We start from the raw sequence: 15703 nt of genomic DNA, 5'->3' as shown, positions 1-15703 counted from the left end.
TTCAAGGCGACCATCCTGTCTCATGCAATTAAGCCACTGCTCACCCCACTCCTCTTAGCTTGGCTTGGCTTCCGTTGCCATAACTACTGAGAACTAAGCTTGAGCGTTGCGACACTCAAGCAGCTTACTCTGAAGAAAAAAAGTGAGCCCTTATCAAGTCAAAAGTGTATTTTCACTTCATCACCGAGGTGCCAAATTACACTTATGAGCGTATCTATGCAGTGAACATTTTGTCAACTGTAACGTCACAATTTGGCAAAACCCCGCGAAGATTAACTTGGTTGTTGTTTTTAGGTTGAAATAGGGTCCGAAATAGCTGAACAACTATTGCTATGTGGAGTGCTGGTGGCTGTGCATTGATTGACCCCCTAAATAAAATACCTACCAGTCAATTTCAGGCACCAAACACGTCACTCTTCCTTTGAACCGGCATGCATGCATGAGTTTGACTGTGTGCATGTGCCACTCATGTGCATCTGTGTTGAAAGATTTTGAAATCGAAGATACATCCGGGTGTGTTTTTTTTGTTTTTCTTGCTGCTTTTGTGTGTGCTGGTTGGGTCAAGTTAGGCCACCTGGCATTCAAGTTTGATCTTGAAAAATAGATTTGTGCAGGAGTAGGCTAAAGGAAGAAAGAACATTATTATTATTATTTTTTTTTTTTAAGATGTCACCATTCCACTTGTTGGACTGAGGTCATGTCGCAGCACGTCTAAGGTTTTTTGTTACATTGATAAACATACAATAGTGTAAATGCATTACTTGAGCATGCTTGGATAAACTCTAAACCGCACATTTACGTAATGTAATTATTATTATAGTATTATAAATGTGCCATCCTTCTATGTCTATTCAACATTTTATCTGACAGATTATAGACACAATTCAATCTACAATTTTGCACAAAATGTCGTCGTAAGATTGTCTGTAATAAATACTTGAAAGTTGAAAAACCAATTAAAAAAAAAAATCCGGAATTTTGATTACATATGTTCAGTCACACAAATACGGTATTATGAATATGCACACATTATGACTCATTGTCACATCATAACAAAAGCGTGAATTCAGTTATTTAGCAATGAATAGACTTTGCTTAATTAGCATTTGTTTTATGTTCTAATTTGTGGTTTACTTTTGAGGGGAGATTTATTCCAAGGGCACCTTTCACCAGTATCAGCTTTTGTCAAAGAAACAAACATTGCACATAATGTGACCTATTAAGAGAGCATATTCAAATGAAGCTGCAGCACACCTTTTTGCTCCTTTATATTGTATGCAGTAAAATAATAATGTTGTTTTATTTCATAGTGAAAAGATTTATCAGGGGAATGTATGTTAAGATTACCTTACCGTCACTATAAGCGTAAATACATATCAGTCTTGTCCCATTTGTCATATTATATTTTAAATCCGATATACAGTACTGTATTTACTACACACACATGCACATCCATGCAAGAAATACAAATTTTAAAAATAAATAAATAATTATGCTTGTTTCAAAATGCAAGTTTAAATTTGGACTACACTAAAGCAGACAAACTCCTTTAGTCTTTTATTTTTTATTTTACTTCATTTGCCTAGCCAACACTCTAGTGTCGCATTCCACTTTTCAATTCCACGTAGGGTTGCAATTAACACACATAGGAAATACACAAATTGAGGTAAACAGTTGTTCCGCCAGCTGTCTGGGTTACTTCCACCCTTGTCAGCATACTTACAATTAAGCAGACTCATGGACCAAATTGTGATTCTTGCTGTTAGGAGCTGTCAGGCGGTAGCCATGAATAATACAGTATCTGAGTAATAAAGTAGTCATTATTAAACCTTAGTGCCCATCTAGGAACAGGGACGCCGACGAAGACCGCAAAGGCCAACAGCAGTTAAAATTGGTGTTGCTACAGATTAATAGATGAATAATGCTGAATAAGTAATTCAGAATTTGTATTTTTTTTTTTTTATTACGTTTTTTTATGTGCCACGTTGGTATGAAGAGAAACTAGACTAGATTTAATAAACTGGCCAAGTTTTTAACCGATATTTAAAAGCATTTATACTCGGGGCTGACATCACTTCTGTTGGCAGCTTATTCTATTTGTGTGCAGCATAACAGTTAAATGCCGCTTCACCATGTTTACTTCGAACTCTGGGTTCCACTAGTTGGCCCAAGTATGTAGATCTCAGAGCCCTGCTGGGTTTGTATTCAATCATAATTTCTTGAATATCTTCAGGACCCAAACCATTCAGTGATTTATAGGCCAGTAGCAGAATTTTGAAATCTGTCCAGTGTAAAGCCTTAAGGACTGGAGTGATATGTTCTGCTCTCTTTGCTTTGGTCCGAACTCGAGCTGCAGCGTTCTGAATGAGCTGCAATTATCTGAAGTTCTTTTGAGAGAGTCCAGTCCAAAATTAAGAGAAGGGTCCTTCTAGGCCAAATAACCTTTATGTAACATTAAATAGTATTACTGTATTCATATAAGTATTAATATGGCTTACTTCCATGTTGTAATGGCCGATGTTAACGCACATGCAGTTGTTTCGCTGCTTTTTAAAAATCCAACAAGCACCGAATTGGAGTCAGGCATTCGTTATGCTGACTATCATTCACATTTGTAGACAGGTTGGAAAGTTGTACTGATATGGAAAAACACACGCAAAAATCACATAATTGTCCTCGGTGGAAACTAACTGTAATTGTTTGCTGAAGTACAAATAATGAAGCTGATAGCATCACACTACACCCAGGTTTGTTTGCTCTTCGCAACTCCCAAAAACGCTCATGCACCTCAACAGGACAGGAGTAAGATTTATTTATTATTCTTTGACACAGCAATTGTCCCCTTTATACAACCATTAGACTTCAACAGCTTTTTTTTTTTTCAGCTTTATTTCTCCACTGAGCGGTGATTATTCCAAGATGTCGTGCTGCGTTTCTTGTCTGGATGTGTAATGAGCTGTGTTAATTGTAAATGTATTGCATTATTGCTCACAACAACAGTGACAGCAGTGAAATGCTTAGTGGAAGAGCAGTAACACTGAAGTGTGTCTTCACATCATTAAGACCCGCTACCATGGATACGGGCTAACATTTCTAACCGGTGATCAATATAATTTAGCTGTCTGAACCCAGCGCAGCATTAATCGCAACATCGAATGGGTTTGTCGCCATGCAAGCTCAAAGTGATGATGGTATGCAGCTACTTCTCCCACCCTCCCATGTGGGATTCATTAACAGTAGAGATTTTGGTTCATGTCAGTAGATTTTCTAAGCAGAAAGTCAAGTGTTCTTCTTGAAAAGTAGAAGCCAAATGTCCGTTTGTTGCTTTTTTTTTTTTTTTTTAAAAAGCGTGAATGCGGAAAACTATCCTATTAGCTCTCTTGCTCGTCCCGGGGAAACGCCTACCGAATGACGAGAACGTGCGAGCTCATCTTCATCATCATCTTCATCAGTCCCCTGCAGCCGGCCTCACTTCATAGACTTTTTGCTGCTCTCAGCCACTCAAAGTGAGATCGGTGGAGCTACGACGACGAATGGCTGAAATCGGAGCTCAGCTACAAACACTCAAAAGTGTGCAAGCATCGTTAAGATGATCCACCCGGAAGACTCAGCGACAAAAGATCCTTGAATACACCTTTAAATGCGGTTCCAGCCAGGCTTCTGTGAAAAGTGTACTCAATCTCCCGAGCTCTTAATTTCGGTCAATTTTACTGTAGGTTATTTTAGCAATCAGCATTAGTATTTGTCATACTTACTGAATTTGCATATTTGCTGTTCCAATACGAGATGAAAATTGTGGCAGGAAGCAGACTCGCACTATATATATATATATATACACATATGTATACTATGTATACTATATATATATATATATATATATATATATATATATATATATATATATATATATATATATATATATATATATATATATATATATATATATATATATATAATAATATAATAAGTCATCTCCATGGTGGTACGTGGTGCATGTTTACATTCTGGCCCTCGAGGGGTATGGGTAAAACATTTATGGCAATATTTCATTACAATTTGCTTATGGTTGTCCTTGTGATGCTACAAATTGAAAACATTCCAGTTTCTCTCAGCATTATATTTTTTACATGAATTACACACATTATGATTCCCTCGGGGGAAAATCCATTTTACACTCTGCTTTTTATACATGTTTGCACACCACGCACATGCAGGCGTGCAAGGAGAGATATCTAAGTCATGGAGAGTGTAAACTGGGTGTTATGGTACCTTGCTCAAGAGCATAGTGGTAAGGATGAAGACTAGAACCTCTCCAACAACCCGTTACTATTTATTTTCAAAGTCAGAGACCTTATAGATTAACTACTGTCACCTCTGTCATACATTTTTAAGTTACATCCTGCTGGTTGTTTGCTACAGTACATGACTGAAAGGTAAAATCGAATTAATGCAGTCAGTGCAGTTCTTGCTTAAGTGCAGTTCAACTTGTGTGGCTTTTTTTTTCTACATTCTCATCTCTTCTGCGAAGGTGTGAGCAGTGTGATCCCCTCTGCTCGTGGCATAGATTCTCTCTCTCAATGTAAACACCTGCAGTGCCACAGTGCTCCTTCTAATTAAAACTCTGTCTGTCTAATGAGAGACGTGTCTGTCAGGCCCCTCCACGTCTCATTAAATCACTACTATTCAGGGCTGCTTTTACCCCAGTGCACATTTGGATGTATCAACTAATCTCCTGTGCAAGTGTTTGTTTCCTGTATTCTCTGGGAGAGTTCATTGTCTTCTGTTAAATGTAGAGCAACATTTCAAATCAGCATTGTTGGCTGTGCCAATATCCATATGGTTATGGCTGAAATGTATACAAATGCACAACACCCTTTTTCTGATTTATAATTGCTTATTGGAAGACTGGACATAAGGACCATCAACATTGGAGCCCCGCAGGGCTCTCTACTTTACCCCTGGTTCTTCTCCATATTCACCAACCAACAAGTCCTCCTACACAATTTTATTATTATTTTACCAAATAGAGCGTATTCCACGACAGCTCCCCTAGAGGAACAAGACGTCCAATTAATACGACCATATTGGTCATTTTACCATGCACGAAAATATACCCAAAATGAGCATATTCCATGGCAGGTCCCCCACGTCACAAGACGTTGGTACGTTCTGCGCATGCTCCTTCTTGACGTCCATTTAAACATACCTTACTTTATCATCCTCCAATGCTTTATGACTACAAACTACTACAAACTATGTTTGACGTAATATCTGGTCAAAACGTGAAACGTGTATCCGGTCTTGTCAGTGTTTATTTGCAAAACCTGTTTCCATAGCCAAATTTGCCTTTTCCTTTTTTTCGATAAGTTTCCAAAACCACCCCCTCCAAGCGTAAAAACTTTTTTGCGAATTTTGGGCCCTTTTTCGAATTTCTAGCATTTCCATTCAGTTTTATTTTCGTGTTTCTTGAAAATTCAAATAAAAAAATGGGTGGATGGAAACCCCACTAGTCCCTAAAACTCACTGTACATAATGTACATTTATGCATTTATTGTGATGAAAACAAACTATCTAATGACAATCTCAAATATGATCATTTAAAAAAATCTGAACATGTGTGTTATAAACAGTAGACTGTTCCTAAAACCCACACAAGATAAACACATATAGTGATGGGACGATGATACCTCAAGGAGTGTATTGACACATTACACAAACTGTATTGACACTGTATTGACACTGTGTTGGTCACTCAATAGTGACCTCTGCTGTAGATCCAAAATCATTGCAGATAAACAAAATGAAAATAAGATGGTAAAACGTGCATGCTGTAAACCTTAATATTAGCTTATGAATTTATATTTATAAAATAAATTTAATAAATTTTATTTATTCACTTGCTAATCTTTTACTTAAAATATGATTTCATCTTTGTATCATTTCAGTTGGTCCATTTGCTTGCTGAGTTGTTTATTAGATGCTCATATGAGTTGGCTTGTAAAATATAGCAAATTTGTATATAATAAAATAATATTAATATAATAAATAAAATAAAATAAAATAAAAGTTAAAATGTTTAACTTCTGTATGGGATTTTGTTAAAAGTTTTAAACCATATGTAATAACACACTAAAAATAGATTCTGTCATACATTTTTATTGAGAAACAAAAGTTTTTGAAGTGTGATTGCTCCAAGGCGATTTCTCCTCTTGGACACCAGTTCCCCTGCCTTAGAGAACACTCGTTCACAGGGAACAGAGGAAGCTGGCGTGCATAAATATTTAAGTGCCAGTTGATAAAGGTGTGGATACTTTCTCTGATCAAAATGATTCCAGACTTTTCTCAGAAATTTTCTAGAACGATCCATGAGTGGAAGCAAACAAAAATCCAACAGGTACAGGTAAATTTACAGCAACAGCAAACAGTTTAATCTCCATCCAACAAACACGCAACATGTTGATACAGTTTGTCTACCTATAAATACGATTTGGCGCGGCACATCCAAACGACACACGGTTTCACACTTGCGCACCCGGCACAGTGCTGGCGCGCCAGTGTTATTCGTCCCATCACTAAACACATATATTCTAATGAACCCAACATAGCACACAAGCAGTATTACCCCTAGTTGCTATTTTAGATACACATAATTAATTTCACACAGAACTATGGCGATTGTTAGCAAAGCACAGCACTGTGACGGAAAATGCCATAATATGCTGCATTAATTCTAACACATGACTGTGTTTCAGAAAAACAAACATACAGACTACATGAAACAAAGGGCGAATACATTTGCAAAGTGTGAGTACAATACATGAAGAGACAGAATACAAGGACAAGCAGGGCAACTTGTGGCAAACTGGCTTGTGAAGTGGCTTTATGATGTGTGTGCTCTTGGAATCCTACCTGCCGTTTCGGATTCAGATTCTTTCAACTGATTGTTTCTGTGTCCAGCATACGTGCACAGCGTGTGTCAAGAGTAAATTTGCAACCTCTTGTGTGCACTGTCAAAGACAGGCTCTTTGTCTCGGCATGAGAGATTAAAGCACAATTCTAACTGCTACATTACCCTTTACCAGTGCTCTATGATGTCATGACTATGCTAATGAGTGTGCTATTTCTGTTTTGTAGTCACCATCAGGCACAAGAGCCGTAACACTAAAATATTAAATCATTCACAGAAACCTAATCTAACAACCCTGTCGACAGTAGAACTGTACAAATACCTTGGAATGGTCCTAAATATTTACACTTACCTTTGTACTCTGTCCTATAAGAGCGATCCAGTCCCAAATTGGCATGATAGCGGGGAGCAGCGCCTGAAAAATAAAAATTTGCATTTAGCAGAAAGTATAACAATATCATATATTGGTACTTTACATCTATAGTTACGGCACAAAAAGTTTTTATTGTTCCCCCTAATTTCTGAAAGCAATGCTACTTGTGTCTTATTTGGACCTCACTCTGACCGCAAATCCCACCAAAAACGAACTCTTGGTTGAAATAAAAATAAAGATCATGTAGCAATTTCCACATATATTTAATTTAAAGTATATTTCAATTCAGCTATCATTTGAGTACATGCAAAAAGACTTGTATAGCTTAACAGAAAAGAGTTACAAACATCTACTGAAAGTTGTTACTTGTATGTTTCTGACTGCCTGACTTCCAAAAAAAGATGTGGAAGGAGAAAAGTAAGATTTTCTGATAACCGCCTAATGGGACATCAACATTAGACAAACTACTCATACGTCAAAGAATTCCTTCCGGACCTCACAAGATATGAGACATAAGTTGTGTTGTTGCTTGAAGCTACAACGCAAACTCCCACTGTCCTTCAATTTCTTGAAAATTCACACTGGAGAAAAAATGAATCACCATCATTGTCCCTTTGCTCATTCTTTGAAAGACTTGAAGTGTTTCAAGAAAATAAAAGAGAACAGCAATTATCACCGGTCAAAAACATCACTTCAAAGGAGCTACACGAAGCACCTATTTGTGAGGTTTACCGCTATGTATGTACACTGTAGAATTGAGCTAAACAGCATATTCCCTATTCCAACTATTTTCTTATCTGGGTCAATTTCAATCAGTATCACTGCTACAAGCGTGAGTATCAATATAGGTCTCTCCCAAGGCCAATGAAAATGCAACTGATACATCGAGGTAATATGCAGCATGCATGATTTTTCACCAAGACTGAACCCGGAAGCCCCAAATGGAAACAAATAATAATAATAAAGCGCCCTCGGCAGCGCCCCATGGAACTGCCCCGAACTGTTCGGATTCAAGCATCTCAGGGATTATTACGGAACCTGAAAACAAGGTCAAAGACTTGAAGAAGAGCACCAAGCAAGTTAAACTTAACTTCCACTTTATCCCTCAGGCTCTGAAAATACTTAGAAGATAGTTGAGGCAGGCTCTATTGAAAAGCTTCCCCGTTGGCATGCAAAGCTTTACTTTTGATGTTAATTCCTTGAAAGCTGTTTCTTTAGCTGGGGATTAGTGCATGAAGAGCTAGGCTTACCATACTCCGGCTAATAAAGATGAAACATCGACAACACAGGTACTCATACGTGCACTCGCCCGGTAACGGCGTCTATAAGGTTGCCTTAATTATAGGGAGGTCACCTCGCTTCGCTAAGTATAAGAATAGGACGACATGGTGTTTGAATCTACGGTAGCGTTAAATGAGGTAAAATAATGAGTGTGCGACACATCACCGTCGTGCAAGGCTACCTAAATCTGTTGGTACGCTACAGTTCTTCCCGTGTGGATCTCTCAACCAAAGAGATTGACAATTACGAACGGTGTCCATTAGAGCTGCTGATTAGCCGCCATGTATGCTTCAGAGTGAGCGACGGTGGTGGCTAATGATTCTGTGGAAGTGGGCATAGAATTGCAATGCTGCAATTCATCCACACAGCTAAAAATCTTGGTGATTAATAGCTTTTTCACAAGAACGTTCACCCTTTTGAATGTTTGAAACAATTGGGCCCCATCGCTGAATCCTCTGCTTTGACACTTTAAGAAGTAAATTAATCAATCCAGTCATTGCAGTCATCCTGCTTCCATGCACAATGAAAGATTTTCCACTCTTCCCTCACTTGGCGATTTTCCAATAAGCTGCATTGGAAGGATTCTTTCCAGTAACCTTTATTTGCTGAAAGTACTGGGGAGGTATTATTGGACATGATTCCCAGCTAGCCCTAACTAACCCTTGCCATTTGTGTGCAGGAATATAATCTTTATCGTGCTATTGATCCAACTGAGAAAATAATAATGGACTAAACAGTGTCGGTATTGATAACTGGTAACTACAATTACCATAACATTGCATGTCAAACCAATGAGGTCTATAATATACATAATATATTGTGTAATATATAGAGAGTGGGAAAATGTTTATTACAATCCAGTTGAGGTTAACTGTAAATCTAGACACACAAAACAAAGAAAATTACACACAGTGCACACTTAAATGCAAACACTTTGTTTATCTTGTTTCCCCAAACGTAGCTATAGCTCAAGGCTAATGCTAATTAGCGCGCTCCTCACGGCATTTTTATCACTAAAAATAATGGCCATTCATACAAAAATGTTTCAGGAATGTATACAATGCAAAAATATATATTTTTTACTGACATAACAAACACATCTTGACATTTTTCTTCTACGTTCTAATGCGGCTACAATTTAACAGTGTATCAGGACATGCGGAACCACACTGCCCCTAAATGGTAAAATTGTGTACAACATGAACAGCCCAATAAAGACACACACAAACAAGGGCAAGACCGTATAAAATAATATAAATAGAATCGATTTTGGGACATTTTAAATCAACTCTGAATCGTACTAAATGGGAATGGTGATTCTTATGAGAATCAATCACTTAAAAATGCAAAAGTTTCTTTTGACGATGTGGCAACAAACTATAGTCTGGATTCTTTCCATCTTAAAAAGGGCATAGTCCTGTAATGAATCTGACATGGAAATTATTAGTTTCCTAATTTTCTTGCTTTACTTGGAGATAAAATAATTCAGGAAGATTTTCTAGGTCTGTCACGAGGGTGAGAAATGTGCAGAGGCCAAATCAGCCCAATATGAAAGTGGATGCAATTTTTGGCAGGCAGAAGTTGGCGTCCATGATGATTGTGGGTTGAGGAGTTGATGAGTTGAACTTGCTATTGCTACACATGAGACCTATATGAAAGTCGAAAAATGCCAAGTGGGTCTGACAATCAAATGGATGAATTTCATCATTGTTGTTCACATGAAAGTGTAGTATTAAGGCTCAACCAGATCTGTGAGCATGGTTCGACAGCTTCTTGGGATCGGCAGGGGTGTAATCAGTGAACTAGACTCTCAAGAATGTGAATATTTTTTCAAACTGAATTGCTCAGATTCTTTATGCTGGACACCACACGTTTGCCCGGCCACTTATTGCAAAATTCATGCTCAGTCATTACTGCCCTACAGGCCAATTATGCACCCACCGAAAAACAAATAAATACCCATAAAAATAGCAGTATGAGGACAGGTTAATTTTCTAATACAATTGTCATTGCTTTATAAATACAAAAAAAACAAATGCTCATTGGAACCTGAAGCACTTCATATACAGTATTATGAATGTATGGATATATTTTTTTCCGCTTGCTACTTCTACCGGCTGTCAAGTTTAAAAGCTTGATAACCTTCATGCTATTTTACAGTCTATATAACGAATGAGCGGTTTCTGAATGCTTAAAGTCCATAAGGTGGTCTATATTTCTATAGATGTCATTGAGTCTTTTATTTTTTCGCTTTTGCAATACAACCTACTGTTGACATATATTAGAAACTCAGAGCCACAGTTAAGTTGAATAGAGGATGTCTATGGAAAGTTCAATATGTTTCCTTGAACACATTTCTTGAGGGTGAAGGTTAATCATTTCTCGACACCTATGGAGTCCAATGTCCCCCATTTGTGAATAAGGCGCTCCATCACTACATATAGCAAGCCAATCAAAATATACACAGGAATACCAAAAGAGTGGTCTATGATAAAGCTAAACAAATTATAGTGCCTTGCACATGGCACAATGGATTTTTATTTTGCTTAAAGTCGATGGAAAAATATCATTGTTTTGAAATTTGATATTCCCTTGGGGTAGAATTGATTTTTATAGTTAACTCTTTCACTGCCATGGACGTTAAAAGACGTCAAGTAAAAACCTACGGAGGGCCGCCAATGACGTTAAAAGACGTCATCCATTTTTTTTTTTTTTTTGAAACGGGTGGAGGAAAGCCTTGCCCAGCTGTGGTGAGAGTTTCAAGCAGATCTAGTTAGCCTAATGACTATTTTTGGCCCCTAGATGGCAGCAATGACTCTTGACAAGATTGGGTAGGCGTCAGTAGAAGACGTGAGGCGGAGCTAGAGGGGACAATGACTGGGGAAGGGAAGAAAACATGGCGACCGGTTGCAAGCAGCTCACGCTAGAGCAGTTTTTTTCAAAGACGAAAAGCATCAACCAACGCTAAAGAGCACATTGATGACGACGATGATCATCATCGATGATGATGGTGACTCCGAGGTTGGAAGCATTGACGCGGCAGTAGAAGACGTGAGGCGGAGCTAGATGGCTGAAAAAGCGAACAATGGCGACCGGTTGCAAGCAGCTCACACTTGGGAATTTTTTTCAAAGACGAAAGGCATCAACCAACGCTAAAGAGCACATTGATGACGACGATGATCATCATCGATGATGATGATGGTGACTCCGAGGTTGGAAGCGTTGACGCGGCGGCTATAACCACGTCATAAAGCCTCACCGGCTAGCGATGATAACACCGGAAAACGCGGAGCACAACCGAGCACTTCTGCACAGGCGGACGTCCAATCGAACGATGAAGAGTACCCCGAGTCCAATTCATATTCATCGGAGAAGTGGGTACAGTCTGCTACTTGCTATTCCCCGGAAAAAAAGGCCGTCAAGAAAGTGTAACGTCTGCACGCGAAACGGACAATCGAAGTGAAACGTATCTGTTGTGCAAATCCTGTTACAAAAAGAAAAACTGTATTTGAAACATCCACATAATTGTAAATAGTACCACAGTTGCACACATTTGTAAATAGTTTGCGAAATTGTTTTGTCAAATTGTTACACTGTTGAATGGAAATAAACGTATTTTGCAATCTAAAAACACTTTTTCATTGTTGGTGGTGGTGTATTACAGAAGTAAAGCACTATTTAGGTGTTTGTGGCATCATTCATGGACAAAAAGAAGTGTAGAATTCACTAGAGTGCATGAAATAACATTGTTTCACAAAAAGCTCTTTTTCTCCGCTTTTTGTTTCAAAACAGAGCATTTCGGTGAAACTAACCATTTTCTATTGTTGATTACTGAAGAACGGAATAAGGTAGAAACAAACTTTTTTTTGCTGATGAAAGATGAGAGTTCAATCTTTCATTTGGTAGTATGTGTGTTTCCATAGTCCAAACACAACACTTTGTGGACCTTGAAAGATCAGTCAAAATGCTTAAATCGGCTGCCACTCGCGACATCCCGTTTCTGAAAACGTCTGGCAGTGAAAGAGTTAATATTTAACATAACTAGTCTTTTTTTTTTTTTTTTGAAGGTAAGGTCAAATATAGTTTGAATGAGAAAGAAAATTGTCCAGTTACGACTTTTACCTGCTGTGGCTCCATGCGATATTTTTTCTTTGTAATTGCATTTATCATATTGCTACAAATTGCATCATCTTAGATTAGAATGCAAACTTGGGGGAAAATGGGAGCCAGCCATTACTCTGTGATGACATCAGATATGTCTGCACTGAAAGGCTTTGTTAAATTTTGGACGCACGTAGCTCGGGGGCAGCGGTCTCATAATTTTCCCATGACTTGCGTGGAGTCATTTGATCTTGTAAAAGGTGCCCAATGTGTCAATTCAGTATCCAAATTATCCACTTTATGAGTGATAGAAAGGTCAAAGCATCCATTATACGTGAGAAAAATATCTCTGGAACCCCACCTAACAAAATACTTGGATAAAAGGTGATGTCATCGCAATTTACTCACAAATGTACGGACTCTGACTAAATCTAGGCTTGTTTAATTAAACACAAAGCTAATATACTCGCAGGAAGCCATGATGTAGTCTATATGAATGGCAAGCGATGGTTAAACATGTTTATTGTACCTTCTGCCATCTCACGGAAGGGCATTTAACTGTATTGCTTTCACTATACATTGATATATAAATAAACATATACGGTATTTGTAATTAAGAAATAATATTTTTTCTGAGAAATAAAGTGAAATTCAACAATTTCCTGCAATACCCCTGACAATTTATCATGGCATGTTATGGGTGCCCAGATGGGAAAAGCTGAATAGAATTTTTTATTTTTTCCTACCAATTCATTGGGTTCACCTTTCAACAAAGAATGGAGCATATTAGCCACCCGACAACAAAGCTGACCTTCATAAAAAATAATTGAATTTTGTTTGCGAGAGGTGTATGTTCAGATATAATTCACAAGATTCAAAGGGCAGCAGTCATATTAGCAAAGCATCAAACATGATCTTAACCTACACTTCATCTGGAATGTATTTACATCATTATTTTTACATTTTGTTATGTTACAGCTGTATTCAAAAATTTAATAAAAACACTATTTATACACAGCATCGCATGAGTGGTTGGAGTGGTATTCCTCGACTTGCACATGGTGATTGACACTGTAAATCACAATATTCTCCTTAGAAAATTAACAAATTTTACATTGTCCGTAAAAAAAATAAGTTGGTTTACATTGTACATGAATGGAAGACAGCAATCTGTAAATGTGAATAACATCGTATACGCTCTTAAAAAAATGCTCAATGGGAGTGCCACAAGGCTCCATTCTTGGGTCTTTACTTTTCGTTTATACATCAATGACCTCCCCACAGTGTGTGATTTAAAGGTCATTATGTATGCTGATATAATTCTTACCCATGGAAGAAATGCTTTTGAGGTGGTGACGAGGTTAACAATAGAGATGAAAATGTTGCTGCCTGGCTTCAGAGTTCCTAGAGGAGGTCTTACTTTAAATGTAGACAAGACTGTTGCCGTGTATAATAACCAGCTGGTATTGACCATGTGACGAGTCATATTTGATTGGTCCTTGTGGCTTTGAATTTCCTCCATTTATGGATGCTGGAGACGACTGTGCTAATTGGGACTAAGCAGCAGATATTTTCTACCACCTTCACCAGATTCTTACCTCAAAACAATTTTGTCTCACAGTTCTTCATGGAATGTCTACCAGCTTCACAGTTGGCTTACACTGTGACGTGCACAGTGGGATTTAATATAGACAGGTGTGCGCCTCTCCAAGTCACGTCTAACCACTGCTAGACTCCAATTAAGCTATAAAAACATCTCAAGGATGATCAGTGGAAACGGAATACACTTCCACTCAATTTTACCTCAAAGCTTTCAACATAGAGCTGGGCGATAAATCAATATGTATCGCGTGAGATACATGATCAATATCAATAGAAAATATGGAGGATCGTCAGTAACACTCTTGTGTTTTTGAGAAATGTGGCAAGTAATGTTAGGCCAATTAGTGAGGCTGTTTTAGGAATGCAAAGGATACTAATGTGTAATTTGTCAAGATGTATTTGTATTAGGGTTGTCAAAATAAGTCTGTTAGTTTTTAGTTAATTTAAAGTTCCTTTTACGCCGCAAATTTATTTAACTCGCGATTAATGACCGCTTCTTGTACTGGGGAATTCCATCGCAGCGCAGCAGACTCATCCAGGTCAAAAATTTTGCAGTGAGAAATTTAATAACAATTAGGGTCAAGTTGTATTTTTCACTTACACATTTACATAAAGGTCACGGGGTGCTGGAGCCTATCCCAGATGGCTTTGGGCAGTAGGCAGGGTACAACCTGAACTTGTTGTTAGCCAATCCAGGGAAGCTGTATTTTACCATTTATGTGCAGAATTTCATAAGTTACGTCATGTTAAAGAAAAATTATATGAAAAGAAAAGGCACTGGGCTGTCACCAACGTCTTACAAATACAATTGTGCCATGTAGTGGCAGAAAAATGACCTCAACAAAAATCAATATCACACTCGTTTTTACAGTACAGTAAATATTTTTAATTTTAACTAAATTTTTTTGAATTATTATGAAATTACTGTACCAATGACTGAAAGATGTAACCATGTTTCTATTAGTTTATTTTTTCACTTTTATGTATGAAAACTTAGAGAAAATAATATTTTAGATTTTGAATTTTATTGAACATTTAGAACAGATATAACATTTGTGATTAAGTTAACTATTGAAGCCATGAGATTAATCACGATTAAAAATGTTAATCGCCCGACACCCCTAATTTGTACAACAAATGGTACGGCTCCGTTGGAGAGGGTATGATGTGATGGTCATTTTGTTGTCATTTTTACCAGAGGTGGGCACTTCCATCTATAGCAGCTACCCACCTGTCGGCGAGTGCTTCCGCAATAAATACACAAACCGAGTACCGACGGAAGCAGGTTTACGTCCATCGAGCCGGTTACTGACCGTCCCTCCCCGTCCGTGTGTTTTTATCTATACATCTCTATAACTTATATGTTGTAGTTAATGCTGTCAGGTGATTACAAATGTAATCGAATTAATTACAGGATTTTTAATTCATCTAATTAATTT

The 15703-nt window shown here is 37.7% G+C and overlaps 1 protein-coding gene and 1 long non-coding RNA gene across 6 annotated transcripts in view; one reads left to right on the top strand and one right to left on the bottom strand.

Annotated features, from left to right (window-relative positions):
- Positions 1–15703, top strand: part of LOC144035954 (uncharacterized) — a 34727-nt gene that overhangs the window by 6552 nt on the left and 12472 nt on the right. The gene's annotated exons all lie outside the window — the stretch shown is intronic.
- The window catches only part of pcdh1a (protocadherin 1a), a 167935-nt gene that overhangs the window by 144360 nt on the left and 7872 nt on the right, over positions 1–15703 (bottom strand). For 4 of the 5 annotated variants that reach the window (XM_077546083.1, XM_077546087.1, XM_077546088.1 and 1 more), the window contains exon 2: positions 7260–7322. The gene's annotated coding sequence lies outside the window, so the exon portion shown is untranslated. Of the gene's footprint in view, positions 1–6909; positions 7152–7259; positions 7323–15703 lie in introns of those variants that run through there. The other variant, XM_077546085.1, reaches the window with a different exon arrangement.

This window comes from Vanacampus margaritifer, chromosome 16 (genome assembly GCF_051991255.1).
Source record: "Vanacampus margaritifer isolate UIUO_Vmar chromosome 16, RoL_Vmar_1.0, whole genome shotgun sequence".
Classification (NCBI taxonomy): domain Eukaryota; kingdom Metazoa; phylum Chordata; class Actinopteri; order Syngnathiformes; family Syngnathidae; genus Vanacampus; species Vanacampus margaritifer.
Note: the sequence above shows the minus strand (reverse complement) of the source record. Positions and strands in the feature narration are given on the sequence as shown.